At 40.3% G+C, this 23,088-nt stretch overlaps 1 long non-coding RNA gene across 1 annotated transcript; it reads left to right on the top strand.

Annotated features, from left to right (window-relative positions):
- The first annotated feature begins 386 nt into the window (after positions 1-386).
- On the top strand, positions 387-22,407 carry LOC120727069. Its single transcript, XR_005694420.1, has 3 exons — positions 387-499; positions 13,349-13,359; positions 22,392-22,407. It is a non-coding gene; the product is annotated as an uncharacterized LOC120727069 (long non-coding RNA).
- The last annotated feature ends 681 nt before the right edge of the window (positions 22,408-23,088 follow it).

The following is a 23,088-nucleotide window of genomic DNA, read 5'->3' as shown; positions in this document are numbered from 1 at the left end:
ATGCTGCCTGCATCCTTAAAAAAAAGGTGTAATTTAGATTGACAGTAGAAAGGATTATTGAATAACGTGCTTACAATGAGAAGCGGATGTGCTAAGCAACTTCATTCTCAGGCTGGACGATTAACTACATATTCATTTCTATAACAAATTTATGAAATCAAGCTAACTGGGACAAATCAGAAGCTCTTGTTTTGCCCTGCGCTATAAAGCACATGTTCTTCCCCCCAAATCCCAAATTTACTCATAATTTAGTTAATTTACTCAAAATGACAACAATAATCAGTATGTACAAGTAAGATGCAAGATTTCTGTAGATGAATGACCAAGAACAAGGCAGCAGGGATCCACAGGAAATCAGAAAACTAGCACAAAATTAGCCCAGTCAGGTTGTTTACAAGTTATTTAGCACCAGGTTCTCCACAAACATGAGTGCGCGATTGGAGAGGGGCGACCGTCGTCGGGCCGTCCCCCAGCCCAGTCACGAATGCCTCTCTTCACCGTCGGGCCGGCTATCCGAGACCGACTGAAGATCCACAGCACTACAGTATCACTGCATCTTGGCAGGATTCTGAAGCAGATGGTAACTTTGCACCATTGGCTCCTCAGCCAAGCATCTACACCAAATGTCTGAACCTCCTCTCGTACTGAGCAGGATTACTATTGCAACAATACATCATAAGTAGGGTTAAACTAACCTGTCTCACGATGGTCTAAACCCAGCTCACGTTCCCTATTAGTGGGTGAATTCTGCTTCACAATTTTGTGAGCCAACAACAAAGGATCAAAAAGCGGCGTCGCTATGAACGTTTGGCCGCCACAAGCCAGTTATCCCTGTGGTAACTTTTCTGACACCTCCTGCTTAAAACCCAAAAGGTATGAGAATCGTGAGGCCCCGCTTTCACGGTCTGTATTCATACTGAAAATCAAGATCAAGTGAGCTTTTGCCCGTCTGCTCCAAGTGAAGTTTCTGTCCTCCCTGAGCTCGCCTTAGGATACCTGCGTTACAGTTTGACAGGTGTAACACCCAAGTCAACTCCCCACCTGCCACTGTCCACGAAGCGGATCATGCTCGGCACCAGAAGCGAGAGCCTGCTCGGGGCTCGCCTCCCTGCCGCACCGGGTAAGTGGAAAAAACACTAAGAGTAGATTTGGATTAGGGATGTAGTATTTAAAAAGAGCTAGAACATTATTTTGTTGTGATTAAAAACAAATATTTAAACCATTTATTTATGTAAAAGTCATGATCCTATGTAGGTTTAGGCTTTAAGATTATTTACGTAGCTAAAGTCATGATTGGATCCTATGATTGATGAAGTAAGATGTTTATATAACTTTAATCTTGCACCTGGAGATAATTTTATTGCTTACTGCTGGGTCATTTTATCTAGAACAACAGATAACAAACGCTTTAAAACAACTAATTATTGGTGCACAAAGTACAGTGTTTGCATCCAAGATGCAGCGGAGCAGAAGCAGTCAGCATAAAAGAAATACTTAAAATACAAAAAATAAAAAAGTACAAGGTCTTTAGACCTGTACTGATATACTAAGTACTGCAGTAACTATACTAGATCTGGACAAACCCCTGCCTGCAGCTGCGGAGTGAAGGACGTGTTGGTTGTTCTTGGAGCGGTGTCTTCTATCTACTGTACATATTTCACATACAAGGACCAGCACTACACGCAGATTCATGGGTTCCCAGTTCTCAGTGGCTTATTTGTATATGGAGGAAGTGGAAAAGAGGGCTATGATATCCTATCCTGGAACAACACCGATCCATTGGCATGTGAATGACAGAAGGAAGTGAAAGCCAAATCTCAGGCCGTACCACAATTCACTGATCTCATTAACTTGATGGGCAAACAGATCAGATTCACCAGGAAGGATAAGAAATATTACAGTCTAGTGTTTTTCGACTGTGAGATTTCACAGTAATGGGGGACATTTGAAAGCTTACGTGCACCGCACACCAATCCATACAGATCAGTATTTATGGTTTAATTCTCATCATCCACTGCAGCACAAACTGGGTGTCGTCAGGATGGAGAGCCAACACCATCCCCACAGACACAGCGGCCAGGGAAGCAGAAGAACATCAAGGCCATGAGTAAATGTGGTTATCCCACCTAGCTGTTTGTATCTTTGGCTCTCAAGGCCCAAAACACACTAAACTAAAAACTGGTCTAATAATTGGGTCCCCTGGTATAAACGGAGTAATATAGTACATACGTTTTTAAGTTTTAGTATGTTTGCTGTGAATTATACATCGAGGAAAGCATACAACTTCTGAGTAGATGCCACAGCACAGAAGAGCGGCCTCATCAGTCCAGCACACCAGAGTCACCTACACCTACATGCCGGTGGCCACTCGTTCAGTGATGGGAATGTACACGTACTGTACAGGGAGGAACACTGGTTTTGAGTGAGGAGTCAAGAAGGCTATTTATGTGAAATGGGAACAATCATCATTGGCCAACTCTCTGTGAGTGGTACTCATCATTACTGAGCCACAGTCACCACAAGTTGCATATTAAAAATCAAAAAAACTGAGCTTATGGTTCATAGATACACCACCGTGCTGGGTTCAGTCATTATGCAAAATAAGGTTTATGGGGCTGGGGATACCTGGATGAGTTCTGAAACCTTTCTCCCACTGAATCCATATGAATAGAATTAATATTGGTTGACTGTTATTTTCAGCTCTTAGTCTTTCTCTTGAATGTTAGGGAAGGAATCTTTTCAATTTAACATTTGTCTTAAAAAATAACCATGTTTAATACTTGATTGCATTTATAAACCAGTCCTTCTCTCCAAGCTTCTTCAGCTTTTTAATATCTTAGTCTGATAAAGCTATTCGCGGCCACAGGAGATCTTATTATAATTATTTTTTTGTTTTACACAATCATGAAAATGAGTTCATTTAAAAAAAAAAGTTAGTTACATACTAATGGAACGGTGGGCTTAGGCTGATTTTCATTCAATGCTTCCTAATTAGTGTGACTGCTGGAGGGTCAGGTCTCTCAAATCTCTTAAAGCACCAGGCTTTGATGTGCTAAGCCCAGCTTCATGTCAGGGACCCTTGTGTCCTACCTGATCCCCACAGGGGTCCTGGATGGACTGCCTCCTTTATGATGGCTGTCTGGCTCGCCATTCAGGTCCTGATGACCTTTCTTGCATTGACACTGCCTCAGGACAGAGAGGGAGGTTCAGGGAAACAACAGGGTGAATAGCTTCCACTAGAATAATCTTCACACATTGAGGAGAAAGCGAGTTTGAGGCACTTAAACTAACATTAAATTACACATTACATAAAAATGCTTTTGTTGCAACCATCTTTAAAAACAGGAACACCTTGGTATGCTTGTACACAGATAAGTCAGGATCAGTATAATGAATGTAGATTGATATTTCCACCTTAGATAATTAATACTGGTTGATATGACTTTTATGGGAGTTTTATGGGAGTGCCACGTTGATACAAGGGAAGGAAAAGGCAGCAGAGCCCAGAACAGTGACAAGAGTTACAACACTCAATAAGTCCCAGCATGGCACGAGGAGGGTTGCAAAGTAGCTTGCAGATGCACAGCAACTCTGGGTAGGCTAAAGATGAAAAAATAAAAACAGCTAGGCTTATTTTTTCCAGTCTTTGCAAGCAGTTTGTTAGTGGCTCCATATATGTTGATATGTGGTATATATGTTTCCATAAAGTGCTGTGTCAGTCATTCCCTCATTCTTTATGAGTTTGTGATGATTTTTTAAAAAGACTCCAGGCTTTCTGAAGGTCTTCCAAGGTTTTCGTTGGTTATCAGCTGGTATAGGTAGTACGTCCTCTGACAAGACTGCACATTCACAAAAATTCACAATTCACAAAACACTAGAAATTATGTGATAACTGCAGATAACATCTGATGGTCTCTAACAGACATCAGATGTTGACAGCTGAAATAACAGTTTTATAGTATATATCCTCTCAACACTCCGCATACACGGCTTTATAGTTTTACACTCCATCGGTACCATATTTCTGTTTACATCTTTATTAGGGCCACTAAAGTTACATAGTTAGTCAGTGAGTCAAAGGAGGAGGCTGAGGGTGGAGCTAGTTGATATACAGGTGCTATCAAAGTGGATCAAACCATGTGACTGACAGCATTGGGGGGGGAGGGAGATTGGATTTTTCTCCACCAAGTTTAGATTTTGTTCCTTTTCTTTCTGTCTTATTTGGTCACTTTTTGTATTACAGCTCAATTTGACCCTTTTGTATTTTTTAAATGTTATTTTTGATATTTTAACATAAAATACAAAAAAAGTTTCCTGAACCAGAAACATGTCCCTGTGTGTCATTTCACTTCTTGCAGATGGAACAGCATCAAATCAAAGTAACTGCTGGTCCTGTAATCTTCAGATGTAATATTATCTGTGACTTTGATATGAAACCAACCATTGATTAGTGCTAATTATAAAATCAGTTTATTAAAACAAACAAACAAACAAACAAACAAAGGGCAGAATACATTGTATGAAACCCAATATCAGGAATATATGCAAAATAATCAAAAATATATTGAGACCACCGACTTAACTTCTACGTCACTGAGCTAATAGGGCATAGCTCCAAAATTATTTGCAAAGGAAATGAGCTGATGACATTTTAGCCTTTATTTCCATAATAAACGTCAACTTTTTGAACTGGGGCATGGCAGAAAAAAGAACTGCTGCTCTGAACTTAAAGCAGTTGTTCTGGACACTTGTGGCTGAGCTGGAGCAAAAAAATTATAAATCTAACTTTGAAATCAATTATAAATTTGACAGAGAGCCAGTGAAGAGAAATTAGTGCCGTTTCAGTCATCAGTGGTTGGAATGGAGGCCAGACTGATGGACATCTGGCTACAGTGCGTCGCTGAGAGCGAGAGTGTGGAGTTAAAGTTCACTGCTCATGTTTAAGCTTTGGTCTGGTGTAAAGTGAAGATGTACACAGCTCTTGTTTGGGTGCTGTACTAAAAGTAAAATATTTAAAATGCACACCGTCTTGTAGCGATTGTCTGACGTTGCACACTGTACCATAATAAGCCTCCTTCGGATTAAACCGAAACACAAATCACTCTGCGAACAATGAGCAGCATGTTCCAAAATATTTGTTTCTACGAGTGCATATAGTACATGCAGTACATAGAGACTGTCTACATCAAGTGAGCTCTGAAAGAAAAACTGCAAACCAATTATAGTATTAAAAACAAAAAAAAAAAAAAAAAAAAACAGTCTCTGCTTAGCATCTGAAAGCTAAAATATTCAAAGAAACTAACTCTGCAAACTACCAGCTGGTCCAGTAATACTCAGCACGTGCAACAGCATTTTATCTGTGACTCTTGACATGAAACTGACTATAGATTACAACATTAGAGCTACTTATCTCTGTTCGAGGTTAATGTTTTGGTGTGGAATAAAGCAAAGATGCAGACGGCTCTTGTTTGGGTGCTGTACTAAAGTTAAATATTGACAAAAAAAAAAAGAAAAAAGAAATAACGCTTTGCTTAAAAAGTCTGACATCACACACTGTACCAAAATACATTTCACTTTGACCTAATAACTCACTGCTTCTCTCTTTGTGACACTGGGCAGCATGTTCCATAATATTTGAGTTGTTTCTGTGAATATAGTACACACAGTGCTCCATAGACTGTCTGCATCATGAGATGGCACAGCAAGTACATTATGCAGCTATGAAAGAACTCAGTCTAAATAAGAAATGGGATTTCTTAGAGATGTGACAGCAGCCCCGTGAGGCTGAGGTTCATTTTAATCCATATTACAAAGACAGGTTGAGTAAATTATCAATGGTGCTTTCAGCAGGATTTGAGGTTTTCCATTTTCCCCCAACAAAACATGCAGCGACAGAAGCCAACACACATTAGGAATGGTGGTTTATTCCCACAAAGACAAAGACTCTTATTTTTAAATGATTAAATGCTTTTGTTTATCTTTTTTAACCTTTTGGTTCCCTTTAAAATTCTAGCTTTGGAAGCTTATCAGTAGATTTTTAAAGCACTTTGTGGCTCTTCAGTGATAATCAAAATAAATATTTTGGTTGGGTTTTCTCTTGTTTGTTTGCTCTCCTGTTGTTTTATTTGAAGAAAGAAAAAAAATCAATACCAAAGGTGTTCTGCCAGTTAAATACAGACGCATCATTTAAACAGTTTATCCAAAAATCCTTCCTCACGGTCATCAAATTCATTATGAACGGCCCTCTGTGGACCGTGATCCACTGTATCAGTTTATGAGGCCATCTAATCTCTGTGAAAGTATTTCATTGAGCACAATAACTAAGCGCTGATGTGTTTTCTGTGGCCAAACAGACACCGAGCTGTTTGTTTGGCTGTGTCGGACAGTTTATTTAGCGATAACAGCAAAGACAGCTGGCTCTGCTCTTTGTCTCGCTTTCAGTCGCTGTACTTGTGTGACAGAGATCAACAGCATTTACCTTTCAATATGACCACCATGAAACTGATACCAAAAACAACAGGCCAAAACAGAATAACCTGCTATTTTAGGCATATAAGTCCTATGTATGTGCACAACTATTCCACTCAAAGTTTAAACAATGCTTCATTTACTAATCAATGCCTTACATAGTAGTCGGTAAACAAGGTTTTTTTCATTTTATTACCTTAGAACAGTAAGTAATGCTTGCTACGATTGGGGCTGCAGCACTGACCTGATGATGCCAAGTCAGGTTTACATTGCTGTAGATTCAGAAAATCAAACACAAGTATCAAAATAATTTAGGTTTTCCAGCATTTATGACAGTGAATACCGATCCGATAGAATAATTCACTTTATTTGGCTAAAACCAGATTTGCAACATCTTCAGTTTCATACGCTGACAGGCTAAAGATCCATCGTAAGGAGCATGTGCAGCTGTGACATAAGCACCGCCTCTCTCCTGTTATTAGCACACGATTTGGGTTTTGTCGTAAAAGTTTGGAAAAGAAAAAAATCCATCAATCCGATCCTACAGATTGAAATACGCAGAAGAAGCGTCAAAGCATGCACATTCAGTCAGAGAGCTGATAACCACCATCATGATGGCCTCTATCTCTCACTAGGATTTGAGATTTTAATCAAGCCAGCTAACAAAGAATTAAGCCTGGATATGTTGAGCTTGCTCTGTAGTACAATCGTCTTGCCAGGTTTATCCTGACAGAAGACAGTGGTAAGTAATCTCAGTAGGACTTTTCTGGTTAAATAAAGTTTAAATAATTGGTCTAGACAGAAGATCCATGTGCCTTACCCTCCATCGAGGCGATTAAAGCACAATGCTCGCTCACTTCCAATAAAAAATAAATTACCGAGCCGGTTTAACTGGTTATAAATTACACCTCGACTGACGTGCATCGTATCACCTACTCCTTTTAGCTGACGTAGGGTCACCACCACTGCCTCTAGTTTTGTTGTAGTCTGCTTTAAGACGCCGGGTTCAGGCTTTACTCTCCTAGCCTTAGTTTCTCTCCTGAACACTTAGATGGGTTGTGTAAATCCTCAGGACTTTATGGTGTCCCCCAAAACCCTGCCATCCACTTTCAGACCACACAGACTGCATCCAGCGGCAGTAAAAGAGTCAGGAACATAATGAGTAAAAGCCGCACAATCTCACGGCGGGTCAAGCAGCTCCTCGGTAGTTCCATAAATACAGGTGCGACCTTAGTAAGACGCTTTCTCATAGTTTTCTTTTACAACCACTGCCTTCAATTTCCAAATGGGAAACAAACAGGATTAATGTAATGGAAGTAGTTAATATACCAAAGACTTTAATCAAATTTAAGGATGAAAACTGGCAGGAACAAGAACATGTCATCCTGCACTCATTCAGATAATACATCATAATTATTATTCTGATGAAAAGAAAACAAAGTAACTGCACATTAACTCCACCCAGTTTATTGTCTAAGTTTTCTAACACAAGCCTTTGTACACATTACATGAGTTACATTACGCAAAAAGTTCCAAAAATAATTCAACAAACGCATTTAAAATTGGCTCCATTGGGGCTGCTGGCAAAAACTACATTCTTACAGTTGTTTCATGGCACGGCTGCAGCTTTTCCCCCCTCTTGGCTCACCAGTTCTTTTATATAACACGTTATAGCCCAAAGGTGTGTTCAGCGTGAATGTGAAAGCACATTTCTGCTCACAAGCAGGAAAACATACTTTGGTTCTGGATTCCAGCTGGCATCAGCTTTTATTTTAAAAAATAAAGAAGTGAAGCCAAAATGCAAGCTAAACTTCGATGACTCCAACAAATCTTTGTTGGAAAAAGGTTTTTGGATTATGTTGAATTTAAGACACCACAAAATACATTTGACGTTTAATGTCAAAGCCTAAAGTACAGCAGCATTCCCATCTGACATGTGACAAGTGATTTATGTGATGTGTTCACAATCGCTGCTGCCAGGTTGAAACTGAAAGCATTCGCACCGACGGTGAAACGCAGATATTTGAGTTCGCGGTGGTCAGCTGTGCCTCATCTGATAGATGAAGAGCATCTGTGTGAACGTGTGAGTAAACCCAGTTTGTCATTTAAATAATCAAACTCCACAATGTCTCGCACTGTAATCCTTTCATGTGTTGAATTTAGGTCAGTAAACGTGGTGGCTCGTGCCATCGAGGGAAGAAAATTTACTACAGTCAAACAAACTGTGACTGAATGGGGGTTTGGACTTTTAGCAGCAGCACTTGTTTAAAGTGGGCTATAAAGCCTATTTTCAGCTGTTTTTTTTTTTTTTTTTTAAATTTGGGACTCTATTAGAGTTTATCTTACACTAGGCTTTGTTGTAGCCTTTTAGTTAATCCTCTATCTGAATCAAGCCCCTTAAGCCCGTTTCCCTTTAATAAGCCAAGTTTTTCTGATTGTGAATCTCTCACAGTCAGTTGAACAGTATGGTTGGAGCTTATGTGCTCACAGTCTGAGCTGTGTGTCTGATGTGACCATATTAAGGATTATGACATACAGTGCCAAGAGTAAGAAAATCAAAAGTCTACTCCACTATTTATGGTGGCGCTCCAATTTCAGGACACTTGACTGGCACTGTGAGCAAGTTGACATTCAACGTCTTTAATAGAGGATATTTTGGGAAGTTAATGAACCAATCATCACCTGCCTACAGTTTCTAATCACATCACACACAGATATTTCCAACATGGATTTGCATGTGGCTTCACGGCTCAGAGCAATGGTGATGGAGTTCTTTCTCCATCTCAAAATAGGCTTCTGTGGGGGCACACCAAGGTTTTCCCATGACCCATGAGAGATGTAATCTCTCTAGGGTCTCCATCCTGTAGGACGTGCCCAAAACAATAATTGTGCTAAAATGCTGGCGACTTTTCTTTGCCCCTGGCTAAAGTCTCATTGAGGTGGCAAGAGTTTCTTATATACAGGAAAAACCCTGGCATCTGTTCTGTTATTAAACCTGCTGACTAATTCATCCAGTCCATCCATCCATCCATCCTTTTACCCCTTTTCCAACTGGAATTTTGCAAACATGTCCAATATCCGTCTTACTGTCTGGATACTGAATATCTCTGGGCCCAACGCCACCAATAAAACTCACAACAATGATCTTTTTAAAGGTGGAATGTGTATTATTAGAAAACAGCATGTAAAAACAGGCGCTCTGTCCTTTAAGACGGAAAAAAACATTCAGGTTTGGCATTCCAAGATTAGAAAAGGGGAAAGCACTGTGCCGTCTGTCAGAGTGATAATGGCACCGTTGCATGTTTATCAATGCACCGGTCATATCTGTTTAGCCGAGCGCATCCTGTTCATTCAGCGTTGCCATGCTCTTCAGACTGGTCCGGATCTTTTATCTACTTAGTAAAACACCTCATATCAATGTCCCTGCTGCTGTAATGCAGACATCCGCACAAGTCAGTGTAAATTTCCCCATCACGCTCACTGCACTGCGAACTGGCTGTGTTTTTGCGTGCTGCGAATGAGGGTGCAGGACAGATCGCTTTCTACACTCTCTTAGTCTGTTGACCTGTTATCTGCCTCAGGAAGTACAATGTGAGGACGGCAGCAGCATGACGAAACGGCAGCCTTTATAAGTGGAAGTGAAAAACATGAGATGATTTATCTTGGCAGCTTGTTTGTTTTTCTTAATAAGGCATTTAAGGGACACAGAGGAGGAAAAAAAATTAAATGTCCCTTTTGTAGGATTGAAGCATTTTTAACAAAAGAATCAAAAGCGACTGCTGGGAGGAATGCCGCAGGACACCAGCGTCTCGAGTAACTTGTGTTGTTTTTAGAGTGGTTGGAAAGGAAAGGTGAGTGATGGTGCGACAGTTTGGGATGCAGAAGCAGGCTGGTGCTAAAGTGGAGGAGATAATCCCCTCGGTGTCACCGTAACTCTTTGTATCTGTCAGCGTTTTGGCTGTTTGCCAAACAGACGGTTTAACATCAGTCTATATCAGCCCGATAACCAGACAAATTCCTTTTCGTTTATGCAAGTTCATTTAGCTTCTGATCTTTCTTCGTGCTATCCAGCCTCTTTTGTTGTGCTTTCTCCTAACCAAGTGGCTATGAGTGACGTAGCTAGACTACTGCCATCAGTTTCAGCTGCAGTTTTTACTCTGTGCAGTCCTGTGAAAAATCAAGTACACCCTTATTTCTTTCATAAGAATTAAGAGGGTAGGAAGCAGCCAATCAAATACATCCCATTATAAGATAATCAGCAAGTGGGACCACCTCGGAAAAAAGAAAAAAAAGTTTGGCGCAAAAAGCTAAATTTATCTTGGCGTCTTGTCTGGTGCAACATTCTTTCCAAGTATGAACATTCCAGCAAATTTACCAAAAGATCTGATCGTGCAATGCTCAGAGAAACTGGAAAACAAAGAACAAAGGCTACATCTCAGACCTCAGTTAACATGTTGAAGTGAATGACAGCACCAAGTATGGCAAACTGAACGATAAACAAAACATTGCAGCGCAGCTTAGATTTGCAAAGTTGCATTTGAACAAACCACAAGACGGTGGTGGAGGAGTCAAGATTCGGGCTCCACATGACGTGGAAATCGTGCAGTCACTGAGTTGACCATGAATTCTTCTCTTATAACAAAGTCTTACAGAGTCAAACTTGAGGCCATCTGTGTGATAGATGACATTTGGCTAAAACTGGGTCATGCAGCAGGACAATAATCTCAAGCACATCAGCAAATCTACAGCAGAATGGCATAGAAAGAAAGAAATCAAGGCGTTGCAAAGTCCAGCCCTCAACCCGACTGATATGCTGCTGTGGGACCTCAACAGAGTTGTGCATACACTTCAATGAACTGGAGCAACATTGTAAAGAAGAGTGGGCCAAAATTCTTCCACTGTGACGTAAGAGACTGATAAAGTCATCCAGAAAATGATTACTTAAAGTTATTGCTGCTAAAGGTGGTGCTACAAGCTGCTGAATCACGGGATGTACTTAGCTTTTATAAGACTGCTGAGAGCTGTGTGAAATGTTTCACTTTCACCTAGTACTTAGAAGTGGATATTATGTGATTCTGTAGTGCTGAAATAACAGAATTATCACTGCCACCAACTCTCTGGCTTAATGGAGGTCTACTGTTAAGCTGCCAGCTTTACTTTTGCTTTGGTTTATTCTTATCTTGCAGCATTGCTCTGCAGCACAAAGCCACTTGGAGACGTAAACAGTAAACTGCTCGGTACCAAACAGGAGGCAGCACAGTTTTAAATGACCTGGTGTACAAATGTTGGCCTTTAGGCTGCAACAGGAAACCAGAGTGCCTGGCAAAGGGAGGCACGTTTAAAAATAATGCAACATAAACACACTTTGGGTATATTTAATTGTAATATTTACTCTTCTTTTAGCTCTGAGAAGTAGCCAGCCCTTTAGCTCAACATGCTCCATTGTGATCGTCAATCAGTCTCCAGCTTTGTGCCTTAGCCATTTGCGCAGGTAGCTTAATGAGCAGCTGTCTGCCACTGGAAGAAAAAGCAGTGAAATTCCTGGGCCATGAAACAAAAACAAAGAGATGTAAGGAGTCAAATGCTCTGCAGAACCAAGAGGACCTAAATAGTCAAAAGCTAATTCCATCAAGGTTCATTTCACATTATGCATAGTAAATGATTTATCATTTACATAAAAAATATTGGTTAGAGTAGCCTTACAAGGATTTTTTTTACACATTACACATTAACCCGTGTCATGTTTGCAACACGTGTGCCCCGCTGATGTGTTCTTATAGTGGCAGTCATTGCAATAAAGTAACTAAGTGTATCAGGCTTTACTTTGCATAGACCACACCCATGAGTGGGATACATTTTTTACTTATGACATCTATGAAGAAGAGGATACTAAAGTCAGATTAGAAAACCTTGTTGGGAAAACAATTCTTCTCATTTCTGTTATTTACAAGCTGGAAAGAGTTGGATTTCCTACACACAGGAAGCAAGCCGAGCCCATTTCTCAGACTCAAACCATTGTGCTGGATGATTGTTGGTCACTGAACCTGAAATGAGTAAGCTGTCCTGAAAAGCCAGAGGAAGACAAGAGTCAGGGACAAAAGGCTGAAAGAAACAGAGGAATGAGGAGAAGACGACAAAAAAAAAAAAAAAACGTGGAGAAAGGTTAAAGTGCAAAGCCCCAGCATGGGGTGAAGCAGAGCTGCAGCAGGCTGTTACATTACCAAACGTTTCCTCTTAACATCGCACAACATCTGCACCTAACAACGATCGAACTTACACTGAGTGCGCTGTTCCTGTGTGGTGTCACACTCCCTAATTTGCCGGATTACTTTCTACCCGGATGCAGTAGATCATGGACTCGAATCCAATTATCATTTCAACACATTTTACTCTGCTGATGTTATCAGCAGAGTTACCTCCTTACCGTAAACCAGGATGAGGGACCGCCTCCTCTGATGAATGCCAAAAATACCTGGAAACCACCAGTCACTGCCGCTGTCTGCCTCTCGGATGGTGAGAAGATAGCGACAATGAATACCGTCAGTATCAGATGAAGCTGTTACTCCGAATTATGCCTCAATCCAAACATGTCTGCAGAAAGCAAAACTTAAAATAGACAGAAGCAACAAACTGTCATTTCTGTGACACAGTCATCGCAGCAAACTGCACCTCTTATGATGTGATCAGAGTTATTACAGTATTATATTTTCTAATTATGTTTTAATTTTTATTTGCTTTGATTTTTTTTACTTTTTATATTAGTTTCGTTTCAAGTTTGCTAGATTCAGTTTAGTTTTTATTGCTTGAAGATATTTTTAGCTCTAGTTATTATTAGTTTCAGCATTTTGTTCTGCAGACGCACGTTAAGAGTCAACTTTAGGGAAAATCACAGTAGATATCTTTTGAAAGCAGCTGACTCACATAAACATGCCCATGAACGCCTCATCAGCTATATTCCAATACCAGACTGACAACTACCACATTTTTAACCTATTAAAATTTCCCTCTATATAAGTTTTATTTTAGTTAAGTAATTAACTTTTCTTAAAACTCTAGTTCGTATTTTTATTTTAATTAATTAAAATGTTTTTTCCCCACATGTACTTTTCATTTTGTAGTTTAGACCCAGACTCAGATCCAGCTTTATTGTCATTCAACCATTGACATGATATGAAAGGCCTCAGTATTGCAGCGTGCTACCAAACAACAGGTAAAACAGCAGAAATAACTGTAATCATTACAAAAATAAATACAAAAACTAAGTACTAGAATATAAATAACGGACCCTAATAAATGTACAGTTACCCATAATCATCTTAAATCTAACATTTACCATATTTACTATATATATTTCTGAAATTTGGAACTAATCCAGTCATTGCACATATCTGTATTCACCGAGCGCCATCTCTTCCAGCTCATTTAATTCGGTGAATAGAAGCTGATGCATCCCTCTATTCAAAGTAGTTCACCTGTAGATAGTGAAAAGATCTCTGCTGGCACTGTTCACATGTTTATTAGTTACCAGAATCCTGTATGGAAGTTCTACAGAAGTCCTGATTTAATTTGCCCTTTTCATGTGGGAAAACTGTGATGAAACATCATATTCCTTCTGCATATTAGTCTCTTTTGTAAAAGAGATTAGGTTTTGCATGTACGTGAGAGTATACTACTCTACATTTTCCTTGCACTACTAATGCTGCCTGCATCTTTCCAGAGTTTACAGAAGTAGATTGTCTACCAGCTAAATCACATTAAACGCTTTCTTTTTCTCTTTTTTAAATGTTTTTTAAATGTTTTTTTGCACTGAAATTAATCATAAGAAATTGAGCAATGTCTAGTAACCAGATAAATAAGTGCAAAGATGTGTGGTAGTGCCAACCCCTCTACAGAAGCCAAAGCCTCACCACACAGTGAGTTAAAGTATGAAAACAGCCAATCAAAACTAAACTTATTGAAGATCACAAACATGACTCAAACCAGAAAGAGAACCTCAGTGATCAGATGATTGTCTATGAGCACTTGGAGACAGTGGGGAGAAAGAACTCCTTCTTAACAGATGGAGACTTGGTTAATTGGACTCTATGTTAATTCAGTCCTGACTCAAATAAGCTAAACTGACTCTCAGTGATAACAGACAGAACCTTTAAACTGGACGTCGCCACCTGCAGCAGCGGTGCACCTGTTGCCAGCCAGAGAGCTTTGCTTTATTCTGAAAAGTTTTCTGGCACAAGAAAAACGGTCTGAAAAGCTCGGCCAGCTTTGATGATGTTTTCCCCGACAGCTTCTCTCTTTTACTCTCACTCTAGCCACATAACACAAATATGTTGTGAAGCCTTTATTGGACGTAACCGCAACAAAATGCGTTGATGTCAGCACGATGAATGTGAGAGGCTGAGCTCACTTTGAGAGCACAAAAAGGAGAAACAAGTATAAATTAAGTTTAGTCCTGTTTTGTACTGAAAACAGTACTGAAGCCAAAGTTCTGTATCACCTCAGAACTGGGGGAAATTGAATCAGTGCATGCCAAGGAGGGAGATCGGGCTGAACCAGGTTCAGGAAGGGGCTGGTATGACTGGTTAGTGGGCAAAGTAAAAGAAAAGGCATGAAAGAGGAGTGTAGAGAGATCATAGACAACAAACAACAGAGATATGATTGTTTAGAGTTGGATAAAAACCTGCATTTTAAAAAAGCAGATCCTTGTCTGATTCTTCATGGGTTCGTGTTATAATAATACACAAACAGGAAGACATACAGGCTTAAAAGATATTTTCGCCCAGCCAGCGTCATTAAGTCTGTGTGGTGTTATTGTTGGATGACAGAAAACATCAGCACGTCCCTGTTCACACCTGCTAACAGAGTTTCTAGCTCAAAATGACTCAATTTTTTAATTTCTATGCAGGCAGATCCACAAAAACAGCGTTATCCACATTCTTGATCTGATGCTGGTGTCAGCGGCAGCTCCCCCTCCTCCACCTTCCTCATTGCTCTCACTTGGGTAACACGTTTTGAGAAAGCCTGGTTAAGCATGAAATATTTTGGCAAAGCGCTGGTGGCACCACCTGTTTGTAACTCTAATTCCTGACCCGTCCCTCTGTGGTCCCCGGCAACAACAGCCCGATCCCCCCCGAGGTCACAGAGTTCAGGTCCCTGGTGGGCTGATTAAAGCCCTCAAAGATGCAACGGAAACGACAGCTACACAAACACATGCTATAAACTTTATAGTTTTTCCCTCCCTGGCTACACTATGAAATATTTTCTCGTGTTGCTATGGCTAAACAGAAAAGCTGATGGCATGCAGCGCGTCTGAGGTCACCCAGTCATCTTAAATAAGAGGAAACGGCCCTCTCCTGTCACGCTAATCCCAAAGCCATGAGCCTGCAGCACCCTGCGCTGCCTGACAGTTACACACCTCAAAACAGTCCTTACTGCTCCATTACCTCGCTGCCACGGGTGTCGATAGACAGCTTCTTACTGGTTAATCCTGAGGCTCTGAGTGGGTTTGGCGTGATGAGGGAGAAAAAGAGTGGAGGACAGAGTGGGGGAGGTTCAGGGTGAAAGATGTTTGAGGCACCAGTGATGCCCACGGGGAGAAAGGATGACACCTCTAATCTCGTAACATGTTTTACCCGTGTACATGACTCCTACAATAATAATTACGCAATAATCTCCTTAATTTGTTAATCACATTGAAGAACAGATGCACAATCTGTGATCCAGGAAGGACTTTCGTGACATTTTATCACTATCCTGCAGCACCAAATGCACATTAATCCACCGCTGAAAATAGTCCTGCTTAAGTAACAGTGTCCAGCTGTTTCAAGGGAATCGTGAACCGATAATAATTCTATGTTTATGATTAAATAATAATAAAAATTAAAAACTTTTATTGGTGAGCATGTGGACACATTTTAGTCATAGCTGAAAAGCATAATGGATAGCAAGGATAATATCTAATCAGACTGATAAGAAGAGCTGCTAATGTCTGTGACCCTTTGTTTAAGTCTTCAGAAGGAACCAATGAGCTTCAGGCTGAGTGAGACTAATTTGAAGTCTTTTTGTGAGATTTGCTGAGAAAACAAACAAACAAAAAATATATAAGTAACCTGGGTGCTAGTATAGCTCACCAGGATAGGCAAGCAACACATTTTGTGCAAAGGTGACTACGTGTCATCCCCCACACTCTTCCTGTCTTCTCTCTGCAGTCCGATCCCACAATAATATCAACAGCTGTTCAGCTTCTGGTCCAAAATTAAGTCTTCAGTAAGAGCTTCCAAAAGATGGATACGCCTTGAGCCAACTAGAAAGAATGGTTCAGGACAGAAATCTCTGGAGATCTAGCTTTAGCGGCCCATACCCTGGAAGAGGTGACGGGCAGTGGTAGTAGTAGTAGTATTAGGAAACTAACATTTAACTGTAGGATTCCCCAACAAACATACGACTCGCTATGAGTGAGCAAGCACTTTGTGATGGTGGGAAGAAAAACTCCTTTCTAACAGGAAGAAACCTCCAGCAGAACCAGGCTCAGGGAGGGGCGGGGCCATCTGCCGTGAGCAGTTGGGGGTGAGGGGATAAAGACAGGACAAAGACCATGTCCACACCAATATGTTTTCGTTTGAAAACGCATCCTTTTCTCTGCGTTTTGGCCTTTCGTCCACACTGAGACGGCGTTTTTGGTCAAGGGAAACAGAGCTTTTTGAAAACGCTCTCCAAATTGGATAAATTTGAAAATGAAGTATTTGCGTCGCAGTGTGGACTACGAAAACGAAGACACATTTTAGTCATATGATGCAGTCATGTGACCAATTCAACTAAGACGGCGGACGGCATTTTACAGCAGTTGTTTTGTTTGCTCTCAATATTGACAGCCGTATTAAAGATTAATATCAGTTTGTAGATCCTCCAGATAGTTCCAGATAAAACTCGGTGCTTTTCCTCGACATTTTGTTTCAAAGAGCCGGAAAGTAAATAAACAGCAGATGGAAATGACGCAGGTCGAATCGTCTTACGCTTTTTGCAAGTACAGAAACATAAGCGCTTTCAGTGTGGATGAAAACGATTGAAAACGTGTGTGGAAGCAGAGCGCCGTTTTCAAATTTATCCGGATTAGTGTAGTGAAAGTTTAGCCAAAGACATGGTCGGGGTGAACATGGGTAATTACACTGCTTTTTTTTTTTTTTTTTTTTAAATTACACAGTTTCGTTTCTTATGGTAACAGCTGATTACTGAAAGTTTTAAGAATAAGATATTCCTGAACGTGAGAAACGCTTTGTTATCAGATGATCAAAATTATGATTAAGCTCTCTCGCATAAAAAGCCACCTATTCATTTGATACCCAGTCTCGGTGACAGGAAATCCCCAAACAAGTCCAAGCCAAACACAGACTTTTGATCAGAGCAGAAATAAAGAACTAAAGTCAACCTTTGCAAAGTCTACCTCCCATTTCTCAGCCGGGAAATGTTGACAGAACAAGAGGAAGAGAAAAGGGAGGAGGAGAGAGATGGCATTGAACTACAGGAACTTTGACTGAAATGCCCGACAATGCCTGGCCTACTGACTGGAACTTAAGCAGTCGCACAAGCAGACCGGCTGTTAGGACGGAAAGGTCGATAAACAACTCATGACTCCACTTCATGCAGCTTGTGCGGTCTGTCCACTGCAGGTGGCACTTGGTGTCATTCATTCACCACCAAACTGTGTACAGCACCCCCTTCAGCAGCCTGCCACCTCTCTCAGCATCATCCTGACGCACCCAGGGTTTGTTTGTTCACTGGTGTGTTGCAGACCTTCCCACAGGTCTGGAAAATCTCCACGAACTGCAGAGTTCAGGTCGAGTGAAATCAGCTTAAAAACTTGAATGGAGTCGCTTGATGACTCTCGTACGCTTCAGGAAGATTTTTCACATAGCGGCTCGACATAATGAGCAATCTGTTTTCCATATTTTAAAGAATCCACTTCACTTCAAATGGCATCTGGGGCTGCTGAACATAACACAGTGCTGAACAAGTCAGCCTGATTACAACTGTGCTTTTTTCAGACATGCTAGGAGAGCACAGGTACGGCAGATGAGGACTGAAATTACCAAGAAGTCGAGACTTGCGTGATATCAGGGCACCATAGTCTCCTTAGGGAAGCTTACATGTACAGTTAGCATGTTTGAAGGCACCTGCTAAAGATTTTAGCAAACAAAATTCCTCACATTCATGTCCTGTGTGCTCAGCAGTGACCCCTCAGTTCAGACACCAGCATTCCCAAGGTGCTGGGAGAAGGAATGATAATTTCTTTCCAGCTTCACTAATGCAACGAGCCACAGCTTTCGTCCTGCACACATTCCTCTCACACATGGAGCAGATTAACGAAGGCATGACAGCTGATCTGAGCGCTGTGAACATCTCCGGCTGCAAGCGGCGGAGTCTGTGATGGAAAGACATTCAATCAACCAAATAATTGCACACAACTGACTTTGATCAGCACCACGGAGAGACAAATGATCTGGTAGATGGTACAGTTACTTCAGAACAGACAGAGCGTGAGTCTGAACACGACACAGCTGGCTGCAACTTTATTGTGTGGTGTTTGTTCTCGCGGTGACCACAAGTTTTCCCTCAAAAAGAACAAAGAATGGAAAGTGAAAATGTCAGATTTCTTTTAGGTTCAGCTGACAACAAGAACTAAGATTTTTTTTTAGTAAATTGCTCCTCAGAAACAAACTACTAAAAGAAAAGATAAATCACACAAGTCAACAATTCTAAAAGTCACTAAAAGTTCTGAAAGTTTAGTCTATTCACTGCCTACATATTACAGTATATAAAATCCACCGTTTATGTAAAAATGATTGGCTCAGACAGAAGCAGTGCTCATACCTGATTTACATTCTTGTCATTGAAGCTACCCCCCCCCAATTAAAATGACTGTGGCTAGCATTAGCGGCTACAGTGTACTTGCAAGTTAACGTCCACACAAATGTGCAAATGTGGCTTTCCACTACTGAAACCCAGGTTAATCATGTGTGGTGCACTTTTAGCAACCTTTTAGGTTCAACAGTTACCTGCTGTTACGCATTATTATATAACTACTAACTAGCGTTTCAGATGCTAAATAGCAAGAGCGGCATTTAAACACATGGCCTAGTATTCCTGTACTTCTTTGTTGAGAGCAGGCAGCAAATGCGATAGAGGCAACAAGAGATAGAGGCAACATGTCAAACAGCAAAACAAAACAGGATTACAGGATTACCGGCTGAGAAAGTTGCATAGTGATGTAGGTTGCAGAAATGCTCATTCCTTATATTAAACCTGGATCGGTTTGAAAACAACAACAACAACATTGCGTGTGAACACAGGCCCTAATGGACAGAACTAACATCACCTAAAGTTGTTATCATACATCACTTCACAACCCACTCCTTGCGCTGATTTCAACGAGATATTTTCAAGCACGAACATTTTACATAAGATAGCTTCAAACAGAGACAACATGAGGAAAAAGGCAAACTGAAATGAGTTCAATGCTTATTTTTAGAATTTCTTCCACCAATAAGGGACCCGTCACAAAGGTCAGAGCATTTTAATGTAGCGCCTGTAGGCATCAGAATATAGGGCTGGTCATAAATAATAGTCAGAACTATGAGAAATAAATTCATATCAGTTTGTTTTATCAGTGGATGCGTTTCTGAAACAGTGACGTCTGTGTAGACTATTTTCTATAAAGATTGCGTGAATTCACCTGATCTACAAACAGAAACAATAATTCCACTGATATCATTGAGAGTACATTAATATTAAATCATGCATTTAAGCAGTCTCACTGAGATCACGTGACAGCTGTATATAGAAACATATGGAAGATATACTCTATCCTACCAAAGACATGCCACCAAACATCAGGTTCATCATTTTTGCCATAATAATAAGTCCATGTATTTTCTACCACTATGGAGAGAAAAAAAATCAAGGGACACAATTTTTCCTGCTTAAAGGAACTTCATGAGGCTTTAGCCACATGCAATGGAAAGTTCCCCGTTGCAATGCCATAAAAAAATAAATATTTTTGAGAGTACTGTCAATTTAGGCTGCAGTAACCAAAGAATAAAGCTCTATTGCTTTACACATCCACAGAACTAACCAGAAGTTGCATCCATTTCTTTTAAATAAAGTCCCATTGTCTTTAGCGTATGCATGAACCAGTCATTCTTGCTTCTGTGGCTAGTCATCCCCCAAAGGGTGATTCTTAGCCAAAAAACCCACTGTCATACATTTTGTGACTATACAGATTCGCCTTCAGGAGAGAGCGTAATTATGGTCTTCAGCAGAGTAACATTAGGGAGTGCTTGTGAGGTGTTTGTAGCCTTGATGTTGCTAGGCTAGCAGGTGTGTTTATAGTAGTAATAAGCACTAAAAGTGTTTGGCTTGCTCCGGTTAATTTGCAGGAGTAACACGTTGTGCTTCCACAAAGGAAATAAATTCATGACAAGTGAAAACAAGTTTTGAGCTTCTCACAACATCTTTGCAGCAGAAATGAACCGGGGAGAAAATCCAAATTAATCAAATCAAACAGCCGCGAACTGCAGCTGTCACAGATGATGAGCTCAAAGTCGGTTTAAGTCAGAGGAATGAGAGGAGCTCCTGCAGATGGCTGGTGGCTAAAAAACACTGAGAAAGTGACCTGCGGGTGTTCATCAAGCAGTCATTTCAGTAAGTAGTTAAATTCTGATTAACCGTCAAAGAGAACAACATCAAATTTACACCCAAGTGTCACCACGGCACCCGAGACTTTCAGACAGATAACCCAGATTCATATCTATCACAATTTAATAACTCTGTGGTTTAGCAGTGATGAGTGTGGTGAATGAAAGTTGATGAACTTGATTGGCATGACATCAGAGTGTCTTATTTTGTTTGTTTAAAAGGAGACCTGTTATGCAGCAGATTTGCATTCACTGATTCATAGTTCAAGATAAACCTTATCTTAGTGCGCCTCCGCAGAGCCCCACAAATCATTCAGCGGTGGGACACGGAGCAGCTTGGAGCGTTTTTATTGTTAACAACAAAAAACTGGTATGTGAGACCTTCTGAATGTTAGAACCCTAAAAACTACTATTTTAAGACAAATGTTTTCTGATTGGCTGCCCCTCACAAAAAGGCTGTTTGTAGAACAGGTAGTGTAGCATCTTTGTTTACATCCATGTGGCAGGGATGTCACATCTCATTTTACATCGAGGGCCACATACAGTAACACACTGATCTTAACTGGGCTGGACGAGTGAAACTTCACTTTCTGTCAGCATAAGCACATTTAATCCCCGAGATATCTCCACGCAAGATAAAGAAGTGCAATTTCAACATCACATCTCAGTTTTTCTGCATCATAAATGTTTAAATTACAGAAAAAGGCCTGGTAGCCCACTGCCCAGACTGTCCTACGTTTATAAAAATAAAGTTTTTGTTGACTGATGAAAACTTTCTTCTAACCGAAATGTCCTTAGTAGACAGTGAAAAACAGAAACTTGTCAATTTAACTGTTTATCTATTACTTAACCACTTTGGTGAAGGTCTTTATCAGCAGGAAAAGCTATAAAACTTACAGTTAAGTTAAAAAAATGCATGCCCTCCTTCATATTTAGTTATCCTGTGGGCCGGATTGGAGTCTTTGCCAGGCCGATTCCGGCCCGTGGACTTTATGTTTAAAAAAGTCACAAAAAGTGGCTGCATTTCCTGATAATGGATTGCTACTTATACAGTGCTTTTCTACTTCCTGAGTCACAGCCACCCAAAAATAAAGGAAAAGTGCTTCTGTGTTGATGTTTGAACCTGTTCTGAAACCTGTGGAGGTAAGTCACTGTCTTTTAGGGCACTATGTTTACATAAATATGTCTATATAGACATTTTAACTAATTATAGACAATTACAGCACATTATTCAAGCCTCTGAACTCCAATTGTTTAAATTCGATTTTTGAAAATTAGCCTGGTAATGCTGTCACTGTGTCTAAAATGCTGTTTTTTTTTTTGTTTTTTTGTTTTTTTTACACACTTTGTCGTAAACTTCACAAAATATTATGATTTTAGGAAACGTTGCTGAGCGTTTGGTTCACCTATTTGTTTGGGGTTGGCGTATCTGTGTGTAGCTGCAGGAGGTCTCTGCTCAGCGTCGCGGCGAGAACAGAGAGGCCCCACCTGGAAGTACTTCACTGGGGTCAAAGGTCAATGCTATTGAACCTGAGTGACAACATCTATGAGTAAACAGAAAACACCGAGTGAAATGAGAGAAAGGTTCACAGGAACAAAGGAAAATGTCTTCTCGTGTCACATGAGACTGTCACTGTTTCGAAAATGCTGTTTTTACACACTTTGTCGTAAACTTCACAAAATATTATGATTTTAGGAAAAGTTGCTTTAATTAAGTTTTCCTGAAAAAAGGAAAGAAATGCATATTTTTATTTAATTTGATCTTTTAAAGGTCAACTGTTCATATCTGAAAGGGGAATGGGCACAGCTCTAATTACAAAAATAAACTGGTTTATCAAAAGTAGTCAAATATAACAATTTTCCATTACTTGATTAAAGCAAAAATAAAAGATTTGCTTCTTTGATGGTCTTAAATGTGACACATATAAAGTGA

This window comes from Simochromis diagramma, unplaced genomic scaffold, assembly GCF_900408965.1.
Source record: "Simochromis diagramma unplaced genomic scaffold, fSimDia1.1 OVJJ01000753.1, whole genome shotgun sequence".
NCBI lineage: Eukaryota > Metazoa > Chordata > Actinopteri > Cichliformes > Cichlidae > Simochromis > Simochromis diagramma.
This window is presented reverse-complemented; position numbering and strand designations above follow the sequence as displayed.